Below are 18,744 nucleotides of genomic sequence, written 5' to 3' on the forward strand. Positions count from 1 at the left end.
TCCGGACGGAATTCCTCATCGGCGCCAAACCCCGGAACCTCCCTCGGGGGCCGGCGCCTCACAACTTGAGCCGCCTCGGGGAAATCCCCTCCGTGCCTTTCAGTTCCGCGCGGAGGGGTTTCCTGTACGGGCTGCTCCTGCACACCCTCAACTTTGCCATCCTCGCCGGCCGTCCGGACACGCCATGGCGTACCATCTTGCCGTCCGGAGGAGGCGGGGGTCCCCGATGGAGGGCACTCTACGCAGGGGTCCTCCCACTATTCATCGGGGACTTGGCCTGGAGGGTGGTGCACGGAGCAGTGCCGTGCAACAAATTTTTAAGCCGGTTCACGGACTCCCAGGCCGCCTGCAATTTCTGCGGTCTGGAGGAGTCCGTGTTCCATGTTTTTATTGAGTGCACGAGGTTGCAGCCCCTGTTCCATTATTTGAAGGGGCTGCTCCTGAAATTCTGGCTGCACTTCAGTCCCACCCTCCTGATCTTTGGGCACCCTGTGCGGAGGGGAGCGGGTAGGTCCGAAGGCCTCCTCGTAGGACTGCTCCTGGGCACGGCCAAGGGTGCCATCAGCCGGTCCAGGCAGCGGGCGGTCGAGGGGGTCGTTCAACCTGACTGCCTGCCTCTCTTCCGCTCTTACATCCGGTCCAGGGTGTCCTTGGAGATGGAGCACGCGGTGTCCACCGGTACGCTCGCGGCCTTCCGCGAGAGGTGGGCACCGGAGGGACTGGAGTGCATCATCACGCCCGGCAACCAAATTTTAATTTGATTTTACGTTTTAAAGTTAATTTGTTTTAATTGCCGGTGCTTTTAGTGTCCCCTTCCCTTTTATAGGGGGCACTGGGGAAAAATTGTGATTTTAGTGCCCAAAAAAAAAACCAAAAAAAGAAAAACACAAAAAAAACAAAAAAAGGGGGGGAAAAAAAGGGCCTTGTAAATGTCTGGAGTGTCACCCAGGTTGGGTGGCACCGTTATTGTTTTATGTTTTCACAGGTAGACTCTAAAAGAGTTTCAAGCACAAGGACCAATTGTGAAGCTGTGGAGGCGTGTCCTGCACAGTTGGAGCTGTGAGCAGTGAGGGAAGCAGCTAGCAACTTGAGCTCCTGCCTGCAGAGCCCTGAGACCAGCCCAGGAACAGAAGGAAGGAAGGGGCTTCACCACAACTTTACCCAGAGGGAGAGGAGGAGAAAGCAGAAAACTTTAAACAACTTTATCATTTCTGCAAAGAGTTGGAGAGAGGGGGAAAGACCAACAACAAACCAGTGTGGAAGGAGGGAGACTCAACATTCTACAGGTGGGTGTGGGTGCATTTCCCCAAAAAGACTTTGTTGTTTCGGTGGGGGGAGGAAAGAAGACCACTGAGGGCCGGAACATCGCGGGGGGTGTGTGTGTGTGTGTGTGTGGTAGTGTGCGTGGGGGCCGTGCTTACAACTGGGCCCCCCCCACAATTGGAACCCCCCCCACCCCCCACATTTGCCTAGCCTGGGATAGCTGGAGCTACCAGGCTGAAGATTGTCATCAATCACCCAATTAAAGATCGTTAGGAGTGCCTGGTGGCTCCAGCTACCCCAGGTGAAGACATCTTCTCCCCCCACCTGAAGACCACCCCAAAGACTTTTGTGTTTTGCCATCTGGGGAGTGCACCCACCCACAGCTGCGAGGGGAGACCTGCCCTCGCAGTCCCCCCCTTCCCACCCCCCCTCTCTCTTTCTCTGTTACTCTGTTTCTCCCCTCTCTCTCTGAGAGCCTCTTTCTTCCAAATTTAATTTAAAAAAAAAACATTTAAGACAACTGAGCAGAGGGAGCAAGGCCCCTCCCCAATTGCCAACTAGGGGAGAGGTACCTCATTAAGGGCTCCTCTGCTCAGTCAATCTACAAGAGGCCTAATAAAGACCATTAAGGCCTGTGACTTTGGGGTGGGTGTAGCCCTTAAAGGGACCCCGTGATGGCGACCCCATCCACGCCGGTGGCAGGGCCAGCAAGGACGTATGCGCAGGCGGTGTCCACATCCACGGCACCTCCTGCGCCACCCGCTGCCCTGCCACCATTTAGGTTAATTACGAAAAAACACGGGGTCAAGAGCTACACTCACCCCACAATGACCATCGAGGAGTGCGTGCGGGCGATGGCTGGGGTAGTCGGCCCCTCGGCCATTGTCGCAGCCTCCAAGATGTCTGGGAAGGCCGTGTTCTTCCTGGGGTCGGAGCGGGCGGTGTCCCTGGCCCTTGAAAAGGGGCTCACGGTGGGCGGGACGTTCCTGCCGGTGGACCCTCTCGAGGCCACCGCGCAGAGGGTCATCATTTCAAACGTCCCGCCCTTTGTTCCCGCTGAGCTCCTCCTCCCTCACCTACACCAACTGGGGGAGGTAAGGTCGGGGATCAACCCCATACCGCTCGGCCTCAGGGAGAACAGCCTGCGCCACGTGTTCTCCTTCCGCCGCCAGCTCTTTGTCCGGCTGGCGCGGGAGGAGACGACGGAGGGGAACTTTAATGTGGTGCACGAGGGGACTGCCTACCGCGTCTTCTGGACGTCGGACGGCGTGCGGTGCCATGCCTGTAGGGAGGTGGGGCATGTTCGTAAGAACTGCCCCGCCTCCAAGGCCGCCAAACCACCGAAGGCGGCCAAGGCTGGCACCGCCGCCACCCCTCCCCCTAGTTGCGTCTGCGTGCCGGGAGCCATGGGTGCGCGGGCATCGTCGGAGGCCTTTGTTTTCAGGGCCTCCGGCGGGGGGGAGGGAGAGCGTTCGACCGGAAAGAAGGCGCGGAAGAAGGCGAAACATCTCGAGGCGGGTCCCCTCGGTGCGCCGGAAAGTCTGACCACCGCGCTCAGCCCAACCCAGTCACCGGCGAGCGCGGGGTGCCCCGAGCCCGTGCCCGGGCCCTTGAATACCACCACAGAGGGGCCCAGGCGCGGGCAAGAAAAGGAAAAGGGGGGGGCGGAGCGGGAGGCCTCGGCAGACATGGAGGTCTCCCTGACTCCGCGCGCCCCCAGGAACAAAAAGAGGCACCGCCCCAATGAGGCGGAGGGGGAACAACATCCCTCCGCGGAGGAGGCGGTGCCCGCCGCGTGTCCCGCGTCCCCCACCAGCGCCCCCAAATTGCGCTGCAGGCGCGAGGAGCCTTTCCCCGGGGAGGGTGAGACAGTTGAGGCTGCCCAGCCTCTGCCTCCCGGGGATGGAGTGGAAGATCTGCCTGTCGTGGGGGGCGTGGGGACCGCGGAGGAATGCGTAGCCGCCGGGCCGGGCGTCCCGGGGACTGAGGCGGGCGGGGCCGAAAAGGCCGAACCTGAGCCCGCCCAGCTATTACCCAACTTCCCCCGGGATTTGCTCGACCCGGCAGAGAATGAAACAAATAATTATGACACTGTAGATGCTGGGCCGGGGGGTGGCAGCGGGGAGGGGGAGGAACACCCACCCTCGCCCCTTACTTTGGAGCTGGAGCACTTGGAGGGCCTGGGGATTTCCTATGGCCGGGTCTCTCCTTGTTCTCCGGTTCCTGGGGCGGAGGGGGAACCCCTTCCGCTGTCATTTCCCGACCCAGCACCATTTTTAAAAGAGCCCAGTGGGGACTCCTCTGCCGACGATCCTGGGGGTGGGATCGGGGCAGTGCCAGGGCCGGTTGGAGCGGCCGGTTCATTTGCCGTACCTTGTGCGGTCGATGGGCCGGCTGCTGGCGGCCACCTCCCGGAGGAGGACGGGGACTCGGTGGGGGACGCGGGTGAAGACCTAGAGACCACCGCCAGGGAGGCGGTGGATCTGCTCGCGGCCGCCGCTGAGGCCCTCCTCGTTCCTGCAAAGGAACTCCGGGACTTTTTGGCCCAGAGCCGGGGTCGCCGCGACCAAGCCCGACTGGCCCTGGAAAAATGGTCCGAGCCGGAGCTGATCAAGGGGTCCGTCCGCGCCGCCGTTAAAACCTTGGCCGCGGGCGGGCCCTTGACAAAGGAGCAGCACCTTGAGCTGCGCGAGCTCGAGGGACTCCTCGCTGGGCTGCGGAGGGAGCGGAGTTCAACAAAAGACTCCGCTCCCTCCCCCACAATAGGTTAAGGTAGAGGTTGCACTATGCTTTTGTCATGAAGATAACCATAGCCAGCCTCAACATCAACGGCGGCAGAGGGGCACGCCGTAGATTTGACAATTTTTCGCTCCTGCGGGAGGGGAAATATGCGGTGTGCTTCCTGCAAGAAACCCACACCGTTCCGGGAGACGAAGCCACGTGGCTCCTGGAATGGCAAGGAGAGGTCCGCATGAGCCACCTCACCGCCATTTCTAGTGGGGTGGCCATCTTGCTGGGCCCGCATTTTCAGCCGGAGATCTTGGGGGTCGAGGAGCCCGTGCCAGGCCGCTTGCTGCACGTAACGGTTCGCCTGGGGGACGTGCCGCTCCATCTCGTGAACGTGTACGCCCCTCATCCCGGCCCGCAGCAAACGCGCTTCTTTGAAGAGGTGTCCGCTCTTCTTGGCTCCGTCGACGTCGGCGACTGCATTGTCCTCGGGGGGGATTTTAACTGCACCCTCGAGGCGAGGGACCGCTCCGGTGCCCCGCAGTGCATGACGGCGATGGAGAAGTTGAGGGACCTGGTCGGGTCCTTCGACTTGGTGGACGTCTGGCGAAATCTCCACCCCGACTCCAGCGCCTTTACTTGGGTGAGGCCTGGAGTTGGATGGTCTAGAGTCGACCGCCTTTACGTGTCTCGGGCGTACGTTTCCTGCGTCCCGGCGGCCTCCATGCGGCCGGTGCCGTGTTCGGACCACCACCTGGTGTGGGCGGAGCTCGCTTCGCTCCGCGCGAGGACGGGGTCCGCGTACTGGCACTTTAACAACCGGCTGCTGGAGGACGTGCGGTTCCAGGACTCGTTCCGTCGATTCTGGTCCGACTGGAGAAGGAAGCAGGGGGGCTTCCCCTCCTTGAGGCTATGGTGGGACGTGGGCAAGGCTCACGTCCGCGTCTTCTGTCAAGAGTACGCGAGGGGGTCGACCAAGAGGCGGGCGGCCAGAGTCGGGCGCCTAGAAAAAGAGGTGCTCGACCTGGAAGCCCGTCTCGGTCAAGTCGTCCAGGACCCGGCCCTGCGGACGGTGTACGAAGCGAAGAAGGCCGCGCTGAAGGACCTGCAGCTCGTCGGGTCCCGAGGCGCGTTCGTGAGGTCGCGGATCCGGTTCCTGCGGGATCTGGACCGCGGCTCCCCCTTCTTCTACTCGCTGGAAAAAAGGCAGAGTGTCCGTAAGCAGCTCTTGACGCTGCTGGCCGACGACGGCTCTCTCGTCTCGGATCCGGAGGGCGTCAACAACAGGGTCCGTGAATATTACGGGGCTCTGTTCTCTCCGGATCCGTCCAGCGAGGAAGCGCGTAGAGTTTTGTGGGAGGACCTGCCGAAGGTCGGCCCGGAGGGCGCCGAAAATCTGGAAGCTCCGCTAAGCCTGGCGGAGCTGACCGGTGCCCTCGCCCGGCTCTCGAGGGGAAAATCCCCGGGGCTGGACGGGCTGACCGTGGAGTTCCACAGGGCGTTCTGGGACGTCCTGGGGAGCGACTACGCGCGGGTCCTGGGGGAAAGTCTGGCGACCGGGGAGATGCCCCTCTCTTGGCGCAGGGCAGTCATCGTCCTGCTGCCTAAGAAGGGCGATCTCCGCCTCCTTAAGAACTGGCGCCCGGTCTCCCTCCTCAGCACGGACTACAAAATCTTCGCCAGGGCGATGTCTGCTCGCCTTGGTGCCGTGCTGGACCACATGATCCACCCCGACCAGTCCTACACGGTCCCGGGCCGGACAATCCACGACAACATCCATCTGGTCCGGGACCTCATCCATTGCTCCCAGGAGGCTGGTCTGTCGGTCGCCTTCCTATCCCTCGACCAAGAGAAGGCGTTCGACAGGGTGGATCACGACTATCTGCTCGGAACTCTGCGCGCTTTCGGGTTCGGGACGCATTTCGTCGCCCGGATCCGACTTTTGTACGCCGCCGCGGAGTGTCTGATTAAGGTTAACGGGTCCTTGACGGCGCCCCTTCGCTTTAGGAGAGGGGTGCGCCAGGGATGCCCCATGTCCGGCCAGTTATACGCCGTTTGCGTGGAGCCTTTCCTGCGCCTCTTGCGGACGAGGTTGACGGGACTGGCTCTGCAAGGGCCGGGCGTGGAGGTCGTCCTCTCGGCTTACGCCGATGACGTGCTCCTCGCGGTAGAGGATCCCGCTGACCTGCGGAGGATGCGTGAGTGCCAGGAGATTTACTCGGCCGCGTCCTCCGCCAGGATCAACTGGGAGAAATGTTCCGGACTCCTGGTGGGTCAGTGGCGGGTGGACTCCCTGCCGGAGGAGCTCAGGCCTTTTGCCTGGAGCACGACCCATCTCCTCTATCTGGGAGTCTACCTTAGCCCCGACGAGGAAGCCTGGCCGGCGAACTGGCAGGAGCTGGAGGCCAAGGTCACCGCTCGCCTAGGGCGCTGGACAGGACTGCTCCGAGTGCTGTCCTACAGGGGTCGAGCGCTAGTCATAAACCAGCTGGTGGCCGCAATGCTGTGGTACCGGCTGGTCACTTTGACCCCTCCCCCTGCGTTTGTCGCCAAGATACAGAAGAAGCTGGTGGACTTCTTCTGGAACAACAGGAAGCACTGGGTCTCTGTCGCGGTCTTGAGTCTCCCGCTTGAGGAGGGCGGTCAGTCGTTGGTGTGCGTCAGCGCCCAGCTCGCGACTTTCCGTCTTCAGACCCTGCAGAGATACCTTTACGTCGAGCCCCCTCCTAGGTGGTGTGCTCTGGCGAGGTATTTCTTCCGCCAGCAGCTCGACCTCAATTATGACACGCAGCTCCTGTTTGTGAACTTGGGGGGTGCCAGGACCGCCCTCCGGGAGCTGCCTGTCTTTTACAGGGAACTCATCAGGGTCTGGAACAAAGTCTCCACCAAGCGCAGCTCTCCGCCGGCTGGAGTGGCGGCCGTCCTGCAGGAGCCGCTGCTCGGGAATCCGTACCTCCACGGCCGAGGTTTTATGTGGCGGTCGGAAGAGAGGGCTGTGGCTGGTGAGGTGACCAGGGTCAGGGACCTGCTCGATGGCGGAGGAGCGGGCTGGATGGCGCCAGTCACGCTGGCGCGGCGCCTAAATTCTGCCAACGTCCGCCGCGCGGCCGATGCCATCGAGTCGCTAAAAACAGCTCTGGGCCCTGACTCCGTTAGGTGTATCGAGGAGGCTCAAGCACGTGGGGAGATCCCGTCCGAACTGACCCCCGTCCGGACGGAATTCCTCATCGGCGCCAAACCCCGGAACCTCCCTCGGGGGCCGGCGCCTCACAACTTGAGCCGCCTCGGGGAAATCCCCTCCGTGCCTTTCAGTTCCGCGCGGAGGGGTTTCTTGTACGGGCTGCTCCTGCACACCCTCAACTTTGCCATCCTCGCCGGCCGTCCGGACACGCCATGGCGTACCATCTTGCCGTCCGGAGGAGGCGGGGGTCCCCGATGGAGGGCACTCTACGCAGGGGTCCTCCCACTATTCATCGGGGACTTGGCCTGGAGGGTGGTGCACGGAGCAGTGCCGTGCAATAAATTTTTAAGCCGGTTCACGGACTCCCAGGCCGCCTGCAATTTCTGCGGTCTGGAGGAGTCCGTGTTCCATGTTTTTATTGAATGCACGAGGTTGCAGCCCCTGTTCCACTATTTGAAGGGGCTGCTCCTGAAATTCTGGCTGCACTTCAGTCCCACTCTCCTGATCTTTGGGCACCCTGTGCGGAGGGGAGCGGGTAGGTCCGAAGGCCTCCTCGTAGGACTGCTCCTGGGCACGGCCAAGGGTGCCATCAGCCGGTCCAGGCAGCGGGCGGTCGAGGGGGTCGTTCAACCTGACTGCCTACCTCTCTTCCGCTCTTACATCCGGTCCAGGGTGTCCTTGGAGATGGAGCACGCGGTGTCCACCGGTACGCTCGCGGCCTTCCGCGAGAGGTGGGCACCGGAGGGACTGGAGTGCATCATCACGCCCGGCAACCAAATTTTAATTTGATTTTACGTTTTAAAGTTAATTTGTTTTAATTGCCGGTGCTTTTAGTGTCCCCTTCCCTTTTATAGGGGGCACTGGGGAAAAATTGTGATTTTAGTGCCCAAAAAAAAAAACAAAAAAAAAAAAAAAAAATGGGCCTTGTAAATGTCTGGAGTGTCACCCAGGTCGGGTGGCACAGTTTAATGTTTATGTTTTCGCAGGTAGACTCTAAAAGAGTTTCATGCACAAGGACTCCCAGGTCCCTCTGCACCGCAGCATGTTGTAATTTCTCTCCATTCAAATAGTATTCCCTTTTTTTGTTTTTTTTCCCCAAGGTGGATGACCTCACACTTTCCGACATTGTATTCCATCTGCCAAACTTTAGACCATTCGCTTAACCTATCTAAATCTCTTTGCAGCCTCTCTGTGTCCTCTACACAACCCGCTTTCCCACTACTCTTTGTGTCATCTGCAAATTTTGTTACACTACACTCTGTCCCCTCTTCCAGGTCATCTATGTATATTGTAAACAGTTGTGGTCCCAGCACCGATCCCTGTGGCACATCACTAACCACCGATTTCCAACCCGAAAAGGACCCATTTATCCCGACTCTCTGCTTTCTGTCAGCCAGCCAATTCTCTATCCATGCTAATAAATTTCCACTGACCCCGCGTACCTTTATCTTCTGCAGTAACCTTTTGTATGGCACCTTATCGAATGCCTTTTGAAAATCTAAATACACCACACCCATCGGTACACCTCTATCCACCATGCTCGTTATATCCTCAAAGAATTCCAGTAAATTAGTTAAACATGATTTCCCCTTCATGAATCCATGTTGCGTCTGCTTGATTGCACTATTCCTATCTTGATGTCCCGCTATTTCTTCCTTAATGATAGTTTCAAGCATTTTCCCCACTACAGATGTTAAACTAACCGGCCTATAGTTACCTGCCTTTTGTCTGCCCCCTTTTTAAAACAGAGGCGTTACATTAGCTGCTTTCCAATCCACTGGTACCTCCCAAGAGTCCAGAGAATTTTGGTCGATTATAACGAATGCATCTGCTATAACTTCCGCCATCTCTTTTAATACCCTGGGATGCATTTCATCAGGACCAGGGGACTTGTCTACCTTGAGTCCCATTAGCCTGTCCAGCACTATCCCCCTAGTGATAGTGATTGTCTCCAGGTCCTCCCTTCCCACATTCCTGTGACCAGCAATTTCTGGCATGGTTTCTGTGTCTTCCACTATGAAGACCGAAGCAAAATAATTGTTTACGGTCTCAGCCATTTCCACATTTCCCATTATTAAATCCCCCTTCTCATCTTCTAAGGGACCAACATTTACTTTAGTCACTCTTTTCCGTTTTATATATCTGTAAAAGCTTTTACTATCCGTTTTTATGTTTTGCGCAAGTTTGCCTTCGTAATCTATCTTTCCTTTCTTTATTGCTTTCTTAGTCATTCTTTGCTGTCGTTTAAAATTTTCCCAATCTTCTAGTTTCCCACTAACCTTGGCCACCTTATACGCATTGGTTTTAATTTGATACTCTCCTTAATTTCCCTGGTTATCCACGGCTGGTTATCCCTTCTCTTACCGCCCTTCTTTTTCATTGGAATATATTTTTGTTGAGCACTATGAAAGAGCTCCTTAAAAGTCCTCCATTGTTCCTCAATTGTGCTACCGTTTAATCTGTGTTTCCAGTCTACTTTAGCCAACTCTGCCCTCATCCCACTGTAGTCCCCTTTGTTTAAGCATAGTATGCTCGTTTGAGACACTACTTCCTCACCCTCAATCTGTATTACAAATTCAACCATACTGTGATCACTCATTCTGAGAGGATCTTTTACGAGGAGATCATTTATTATTCCTGTCTCATTACACAGGACCAGATCTAAGATAGCTTGCTCCCTTGTAGGTTCTGTAACATAGTGTTCTAAGAAACAATCCCGTATGCATTCTATGAATTCCTCCTCCAGGCTACCCCGTGCGATTTGATTTGACCAATCGATATGTAGGTTAAAATCACCCATGATTACTGCCTCCATTTTCACATGCCTCCATTATTCCCTTGATTATTGCCCGCCCCACTGTGAAGTTATTATTTGGGGGCCTATAAACTACGCCCACCAGTGACTTTTTCCCCTTACTATCTCTAATCTCCACCCACAATGATTCAACATTTTGTTCATTGGAGCCAATATCGTCTCTCACAACTGCCCTGATATCATCCTTTATTAACAGAGCTACCCCACCTCCTTTCCCTTCTTGTCTATCTTTCCGAATCGTCAGATACCCCTGTATGTTTAATTCCCAGTCTTGGCCACCCTGCAACCACGTTTCTGTAATAGCCACCAAATCATACCCATTTGTAATGATTTGTGCCGTCAACTCATTTACTTCATGTAACAACACTGCATACTATATACACCTAAGAAATGTACACCTTGACCATAGAGGGTGAACTTGTGGGAGACACTCCTAGCCTGGTCTTTCAGGTATAAAAGGGGAAGCTCCACCCACCTTCATCACTTCTTGGTCCTGTGAATAAAGGTTAGGTCACAGAGTGACTTTGTCTGCAGAATGTGCCTCGTGTGAATTTATGGTAGTGTGTAAGGACACAACATTTGGTGACGAGAAATGGGAATCAACGACCTGTGGTGGAGCGAACTCTACATTGTGTTCTTCCTCTGCTTCTTCTATGGGGTTCCTGAACCTCCTTTTTGTTTGATCCACGTGTTTGCGGCAGATATGTCCATTGGTAAGTTTAACTGCCGCATCCTATTTTCCTCTTTGGCAATCATGGTGCCTGCGAGCCATTTGGGCTCTGCAGCGTAGTTGAGGACAAAGGCAGGGTCATTGACATCAATACATTGCGTCCTCGCATTCCCGTCATGGTAGTCACATTGTGACCCGTGCCTGCTCTCAACAATTTCTTTCATGGTGGGGTGTATAAGGGATAACCTGGTTTTGAACGTCCTTTTCATTAACAGCTCTGCGGCGGAACCCCTGTGAGCGAGTGTGGTTGGGATCTATTGGCCAACAGGAGGCGAGATAAGCGGCTTTGTAGGGAACCCCCTTAGATTCTGAGCATCCCGTTTGATTATCTGCACTGCTCGTTCCGCCTGTCCGTTTGAGGCCGGCTTGAACGGTACCGTTCTGACATGGTTGATACCATTTCCTGCCATGAAGTCCTGGAATTGAATGCTTGTGAAGCACGGGCCATTGTCACTGACCAAGACGTCCGGTAGACCATGGGCGGCGAACATTGCCCGTAGACTTTCTACCGTGGCAGAGGATGTGCTTGAATTGAGAATGTCACACTTGATCCATTTAGAGTAGGCGTCTACTACAACCAAAAACATTTTTCCCATGAAAGGACCTGTGTAGTCCACATGGATGCATGGCCATGGCTTGGTGGGCCAGGACCAGGGTCTAAGGGGGGCTTCCTTGAGCGCATTGCCCAGCTGGACACAGGTTTTGCACCTGCGAACACAAAGTTCCAGATCTGCATCTATCCCTGGCCACCAAACATGTGACCTGGCAATTCCCTTCATCATGACAATGCCCGAGTGCTCATTGTGGAGTTCTCGGATGAACGCCTCTCTGCCCATCTGGGGCATGACTACTCGGTTTCCCCATAGTAGGCAATCGGCCTGAATCGAGAGTTCATCCTTGCACCTGTGAAATGGTTTAAATTCCTCAGGGCATGCCCCATATGTGACTGCCCAGTCCCCATTCAGAACACATTTCTTGACTAAAGACAGTAGCGGGTCTCTATTTGTCCAGACTTTGATCTGATGGGCTGTCACGGGTGAGCCTTCGCTTTCGAAAGCTTCAACAGCCATGACCATCTCAGCAGCATGCTCGGTTGCCTCCTTGGTGGTGGCTAGTGGGAGCCTGCTGAGTGCATCGGCGCAGTTTTCAGTGCCCGGTCTGTGCCGAATTGTATAGTCATAGGCGGCTAACGTGAGTGCCCACCTCTGTATGCGGGCCGACGCATTTGCATTTCTGGCCTTGTTGTCGGCCAAAAGGGACGTTAGGGGTTTGTGATCTGTCTCCAGCTCAAATTTCCTGCCAAACAGATACTGGTGCATTTTTTTTTACTGCATATACACATGCAAGCGCTTCCTTTTCTACCATCCCGTAGCCCCTTTCTGCCTGGGACAGACTTCTGGAGGGATAAGCTACCGGCTGTAACTGACCCTTGGCATTAACATGCTGCAACACACACCCGACCCCATAGGACGACGCATCGCACGTTAAAACAAGTTTCTTGCATGGGTCATATAGCGTTAACAGATTGTTGGAGCATAACAAATTGCGTGCTCTATCAAAAGCCCTTTCCTGGCTGTTCCCCCAGACCCATTCGCAACCTTTGCGTAGGAGCACGTGTAGAGGCTCTAACTTTGGGAAGAAAGTTACCAAAATAGTTCAGGAGCCCCAGGAACGAACGCAGCTCCGTCATGTTACAGGGTCTGGGTCCTCTCTGGATCGCTTCCGTTTTGGATGCAGTAGGTCTGATCCCCTCTGCTGCTACCCTCATCCCCAAGAATTCTACCTCTGGAGCTAGGAAGATGCACTTCGCCTTTTTCAGTCGCAGACCTACCTGGTCCAGTCTGCGTAGCACCTCCTCCAGGTTGTGGAGGTGTTCTTCAGTATCGCAACCCGTGATGAGGATGTCGTCTTGAAAAACCACCGTCCTTGGAATCGACTTGAGGAGACTTTCCATGTTTCGTTGAATGATCGCGGCGGCCGAGCGAATCCCGAATGGACATCTGTTGTACTCAAACAACCCCTTATGTGTCGTGATGGTGGTCAGCTTCTTCGACTCACTCGCCGGCTCCTGGGTCATGTAAGCTGAGGTCAGGTCCAATTTTGAAAAACGTTTGCCACCGGATAGCGTCGCAAAGAGGTCCTTCCACTCTCGGGAGCGGGTACTGGTCTTGGAGTGACACCCGATTGATGGTGGCCTTGCAATCACCACATATCCTGACCGACCCATCCGCCTTGAGCTAGCCCAGTCACTGAATTCAACTGGCGAGATGATGCCTTCCCTCAGCAGGCGGTCCAATTCGCCTTCTATCTTTTCCCGCATCACGTACGGCACCGCTCTGGCCTTGTGGTGTACTGGTCTGGCGTCCGGGTTTATATGAATCACTACCTTGGTCCCCATGAAAGTTCCAATGCCGGGTTGAAATATTGAGTCAAATTTGTCCAGGGCCTGTGAGCATGATATTCGCTCCACAGAAGAAATTGCATTGACATCGCCCCATTTCCAGTTCATGACAGCAAGCCAACTCCTCCCCAGCAGTGCGGGACCGTCCCCTGGGACAATCCAGAGTGGCAACCTGTTCTCCGAATCTTTGTGGGTCACGACTACCGTGGCGCTGCCTAGCACCGGAATGATCTCCTTTGTATATGTCCGTAGCTGTGCGTCAATTGGCAATAATTTTGGCCTCCTGGCCTTGGACGCCCACAACTTGTCGAACTGTTTGATACTCATCAGGGACTGGCTGGCCCCCGTGTCTCGCTCCATTGATACTGAGATGCCATTGAGGAGCACTTTCATCATTATCGGTGGCGTCCTGGTGTATGGACTGTATATGTGCTCCACATGAACTCGCTGAACTTCAGCTTCCAGCGATTTCCCCCAGTGTCCATTTGGCCTCGGAGGGCTTACATCGGTCCCGTCCTCCTCGTTCATCAACCTGGCTGCAGGCTTCCTGCACATACGCGCCAAGTGACCGCTGACGTTGCAATTTCTGCAGGTATATTGCTGATACCTGCAAGCTCTGGCTGTGTGTTTGCCTCCACACCTCCAACATGAGCCATTGTTGGAAACAAAAGGTCCATTACCAGTCGATCATCTCTGACTGTCTCTGTAACTATCCTTAAATGCACCATTGACAGGTGTTGATGGCCCCATTACTGGCTGCATTGTTCCTTGCGATGGCATGAATCGCCATTCAGCTAGCCATTGTCTCTGTTGAATTCCCCCTTTGGGTTTGACTACATGCTCAGGCATGTCTGATTGCCCCTGTCTGCCTGGAGAACTGTGTGCCACGTTAACAATGTTGACTCCCTGTCCATTTGCTGCATTTAAACCAAGATCTTTGTCAAACATCATTCTGGTCTCTTCCTCCCCTGAGATAAATGTCTGGGCCATCAAAGCCGCCGTTTCCAGGGTCAAGTGTTTGGTCTCAATCAGTTTCCTGAAAACCTCAGCGTTCCCGATGCCCTCAATAAAAAAGTCTTGCAGCATCTCCGCTCTGCATGCATCTGGGAACTTACATAGGCTCGCCAGTCACCGGAGGTCTGTCACGAAGTCTGGAAAGTGTTCCCCGATCAACTCACTGAGTTCTTCAAAAGTCTTGTCCGCCGTCTTCTCTGGCGTTAGAAGGTCCTTCATCAGGGAGTATGTTCTGGATCCACAAGCCGTCAGGAGATGAGCCCTGCGTTTGTCGGCCGAATCCTGTCCCAGCCATTCCTTAGTGACGAAACTTTGCTGTAGTCTCTCAATAAAATCGTCCCAATCATCACCATCACAGTACCTCTTGTCTGTGCTGCTAGTGGCCATGCTCGTGTGGTTTAAATCCCAGTTTCTCATCGCCAATGATATGTCCTTACTATACAGTACAGATGCACACGAGGCCCATACTAGAGAGAAGGTCACTCTGTGACCAGTCCTTTATTAGCCAGCAATGAAGTGATGAAGGTGGGTGGAGCTTCCCCTTTTATACCTGAAAGTCCAGGTTGGGAGTGTCTCCCACAAGTTCACCACCGAGTGGTCAGTGTTTTCATGGTGTACAACTTAGGTCAGTTTATACATGGATTACAATGATAGTTGAATACATGACAAAGTGTACGTACGTGCCTGCCTTGTCAAACATGGCATCGGTCACTTGGGTAGTGCATTTGTGGGCAGCTGACTGCGAGATCCTGCAAATCCCTGGAAGGAGCCTGAGGTAAAGAAGTTGAGGGCGGTGGTGACTTTGACAGCCACTGGCAATGTGTGTCCACCAGGTCCACTTGGCAGCATGTCTTCTTCCAGCAGACTACAAATGTCTGCTATGACGCGATAGCCTGAGCCTCCAGAGGCACTGGTGTTCGGTCACAACCAGGAAGCTGATCCTCTGCCTATATACCCTTTGTTGGGGGTATTGCCTACTGCGAAGTGCAGCCCTGTGCTCATCCCCTCTCTCCTGTGGTGTTGTTACTGTTGGTTCTCATCTTGGTCCTCAATTGAGGTCCAAGGTGAAACAGCATAAGCAGCACTCATGCGGATCGATGTGACAGAGGTAAAGTGGAGATCAGAGGCACATCGTCCAATGTAGTGAGAATGACTTCCAAAGTTGTAGAAATCACCTGCAAACTCCTGAAAGCAAACTCTCAGTACATATGGGTGACAGCAAGAGCCTTTGCCTTAGGCAAGGAAGCAGGCATGAGAATTGATGTGATTTTTTTTAAACTGTTATTTGTTCAACTCCCACAATGGTCACTCTGCACTCGCTTTGCTTTCACTGGTGAGGTTCAGCAAGCCCAGGAATCCTGTGGACAGCCAGTAAAAGCTGCAACATCAGGTAAAAAAAGCTGTTTATAGCCTCTTAACGTGCTCTAAACTGCTTTAATGAGGTCACTCGCCTTTCCTGAGGCGGCCATTGGTGGACTGACTAACATGCTTGAGTTAAAGCTGGAAGCCAGTGGGTTGAAGCAGGCTTCCTGATGCGCTGTCAATTACAGTGCTTTTAACTGCCCACTCGCAAACCCACACTCTTCAAAGTAAAAATTCTGCCCTAGATGTTTTTCTGTTACATCTTTCAGTAAAGATTCCACTATTTTTCCTACACCTGATGCTAAACTAACTATACAAAAGCAAAATATGCAGATACTGGAATCTGAAATAAAAACAGAAAATGCTGGAAATCTCAGCGGGTCAGGCAGCATCTTTGGAGAGAAAAACAGAATTAACGTTTCAGGTCGATGACCCTTTGTCAGAACTGGCGAATGTTCAAAAAGAACACATTCTTTAGAAACACTGAAAGGGGGAGGGGAAGAAAGAACAAAAGGGAAGGTCTGTGATAGGGTGGAAGGCAGGAGAGATTAGAGAGACAAAAGGAATGATGGGCCGAATTGAAATAGCAATGGCAGGAGTTAGAAAAAGGTTAGTCTAGATAGGGTGTGATTGGCGGAATAATGACCATCTGCCATTGGAGACAAAGAGAAAAATTAACTATAGCTCCCTGGACGTGTTCTTTCTCTCTTTTTTACTACAGGAATAATATTAGCTGTTTGCCAGTCTTCTGGCACTATTCCCATTTCTAATGAATTTTTATATGTATATATTAGTGCCTCTGGTATCTCTTCCCTAGTTTCTTTTAATATGAGTGATTGCAATCTATCCGGATCTGGGATTTTTACTCTCTAAGTTTGATTTGTTTATCAATTATCTCCCCCTTTCAATCATAAATGTCTTTATTTTTTTTAATCTGTCATTCTAATGGCACCTTGTTAGTCTCCCTGGTAACTACTGAGGCAAAGCCATTACCTGCAAGTTTATCTTGTACATCTCTTAGTGGTCCTATCCCTATCCTGATTTTTTCTTTTGTTATTTATGCGTCTTTAGAATACTTTACTATTTCTTTTTATATTCCTTGATAATTAAATTTTGCGTTTCTCTTTGCCTTCCCAATTGTTTTTTTGACTTCCTTCCTAACCTCAATGAATTCCATTTTGTCATGCTCTCCTTTGTTGTCTATGTACTTAGTATATGCCTTTTTCTTTAGTTTCAATTCTGCTCTTATGTCTTTATTCATCCATGGTGTCTCTAATTATTGGCTAGTTTGTTCATTTTAATGCAGAGTTAAAATTATATCAGAAAATGCAACTTAGTATTAATAGTGGCAAAACAGTCATTAATACCAGGTCTGCTGTTTTGCGATTGGCACCAGGTTGGTATTATAAATACTGAAACATGGAAAATAGGGCCCCAACTTGCAAATAATATCCCACTAATAACTTATTTTGATGTGCAGTAATACCTTAGTATTATTATATTATATATTTGAACATACATTATTAGTACGTTGTTAAAATATACATTATTTCAAGCCTCTTCTATAGCAGGGAAGAGTATTTTGAGTGGAAGTGCGTCAGATATACACCATTTTACTGTAAAATTTAAACTGCAATAGAAAAACAAGTTAATTGCACATTGCATTATTTTTTCAGTGTAATAGTCATCATATTAATGCAACAGATTTTTTATGGCAATAATTACATTAAATATATATGTGTGTATGACACAAAAGATTTATTTTACAGGAAAAATATAGATAAATATAACTTGGACCATAGGAATTAATGCAATTAGCACTTTTATATAGAAAATTAATTTGCATTTTCAATCTCTTGTTAACTGTAGGCAGTTATTCATTTATCAAACATTGACAAAAGTGGAACTGGCTATTACAAAATGGCAGATGCTCATCTTTATGGGAATGGAAATACAACTCAAACAGTATCTGAGAGTGCTAAAGGTGATGAACCTTATGGCTGTGAGAGATCAGTTTCACATGATCAAGTCAATTAGCATCATTAAAAAATGTTAGATCTCTCTGCAGCAGCAAGCTATGCTTGCTGTAAAATAGTGTTAGAAATTATTTGGTTCAGCATCAGAGGCTGTCTTCTTAATAAGCCTCCCGATATAATGGCAATCCATCATTAGATTCAACAAAATACGATTAGAATTTCTGGATGACATTTCATGCTGTTTTTGGCTAAGTCGACTTCCTTACTGGATAATTTTAACCACCAATGTGCCATAAAATATGTTGGCTAGTTAGTGCCAACAACTGAAGACGTGACCATAGTAGGATTTCTGTAACCTGCTGAGGATTATGACAATGTAAAACAAAAATCTTTACATTTATTCAAAGAATGTTAAATAAATGTGAGGTTTACTTTTTCCCCCATTTATAAAATTATACCAACAGATCTCTCATAGCCCAGCTTAACCTCCATGGCAGAAGGTTACACTGCTGGTACAAATCTTGCTTGTGTTCCCACACACTCACAAAAATAGACTTAGGAATCACCCAGTGTGATTATACTCATTTTTATTCCACCACATTAGTGGCTTAATTGGAGTTTTTTAGTTACCTCTCAGAAACAAATAAAATATAGATGGTCTAATCAATTAAAATACATTAAAATACATTAAAAAATGAAACAGTGCCAAAACTTCATATATACTTTTTAAAATCTATTAATACATATTTTATTGGATCTCCTGTGGCAATGCTCTTGATGAGTCAGAAGATATGTTCCTTTACTTTTGATAATAATATATTATCATAATATATTATCAAAGTGACTAGAAAATAAAAATAAGTAAGGATAGTGGGAAAAACTGTGGCAGATGGATTTCAATGAGGGTAAGTGTGAGGTTATCCATTTTGGACCAAAAAAGGATAGATCCAAATATTATTTAAATGGTGAAAAGCTAGGAACAGTGGAGATCTAAAGAGATTTAAGGATCCATATACACAGATCACTAAAATGTAGTAGTCAGGTACAAAAAATAATCAAAAAGGCTAATAAAATGTTAGCTCTTATAACTAGAGGGCTGAAATATAAAAGGAGGAAGTTTTGTTAAAAGTTATACAAAGCGCTGTTAGATCACATCTGGCGTACTGTGTACAGTTTTGGGCCCCGCAGCTTGAAAAGGATATATTAGCATTGGAAGGAGTGTAGCACAGATTCACTAGAATGTTACCAGGGCTCCAAGAGTTAGATTATGAGGAG

The 18,744-nt window shown here is 51.4% G+C and overlaps 1 protein-coding gene across 1 annotated transcript in view; it reads right to left on the reverse strand.

Moving 5' to 3' along the window:
* The window catches only part of cfap61 (cilia and flagella associated protein 61), a 445,137-nt gene that overhangs the window by 108,403 nt on the left and 317,990 nt on the right, over window positions 1–18,744 (reverse strand). The gene's annotated exons all lie outside the window — the stretch shown is intronic.

This window comes from Pristiophorus japonicus, chromosome 9 (genome assembly GCF_044704955.1).
Source record: "Pristiophorus japonicus isolate sPriJap1 chromosome 9, sPriJap1.hap1, whole genome shotgun sequence".
Classification (NCBI taxonomy): Eukaryota; Metazoa; Chordata; class Chondrichthyes; family Pristiophoridae; genus Pristiophorus; species Pristiophorus japonicus.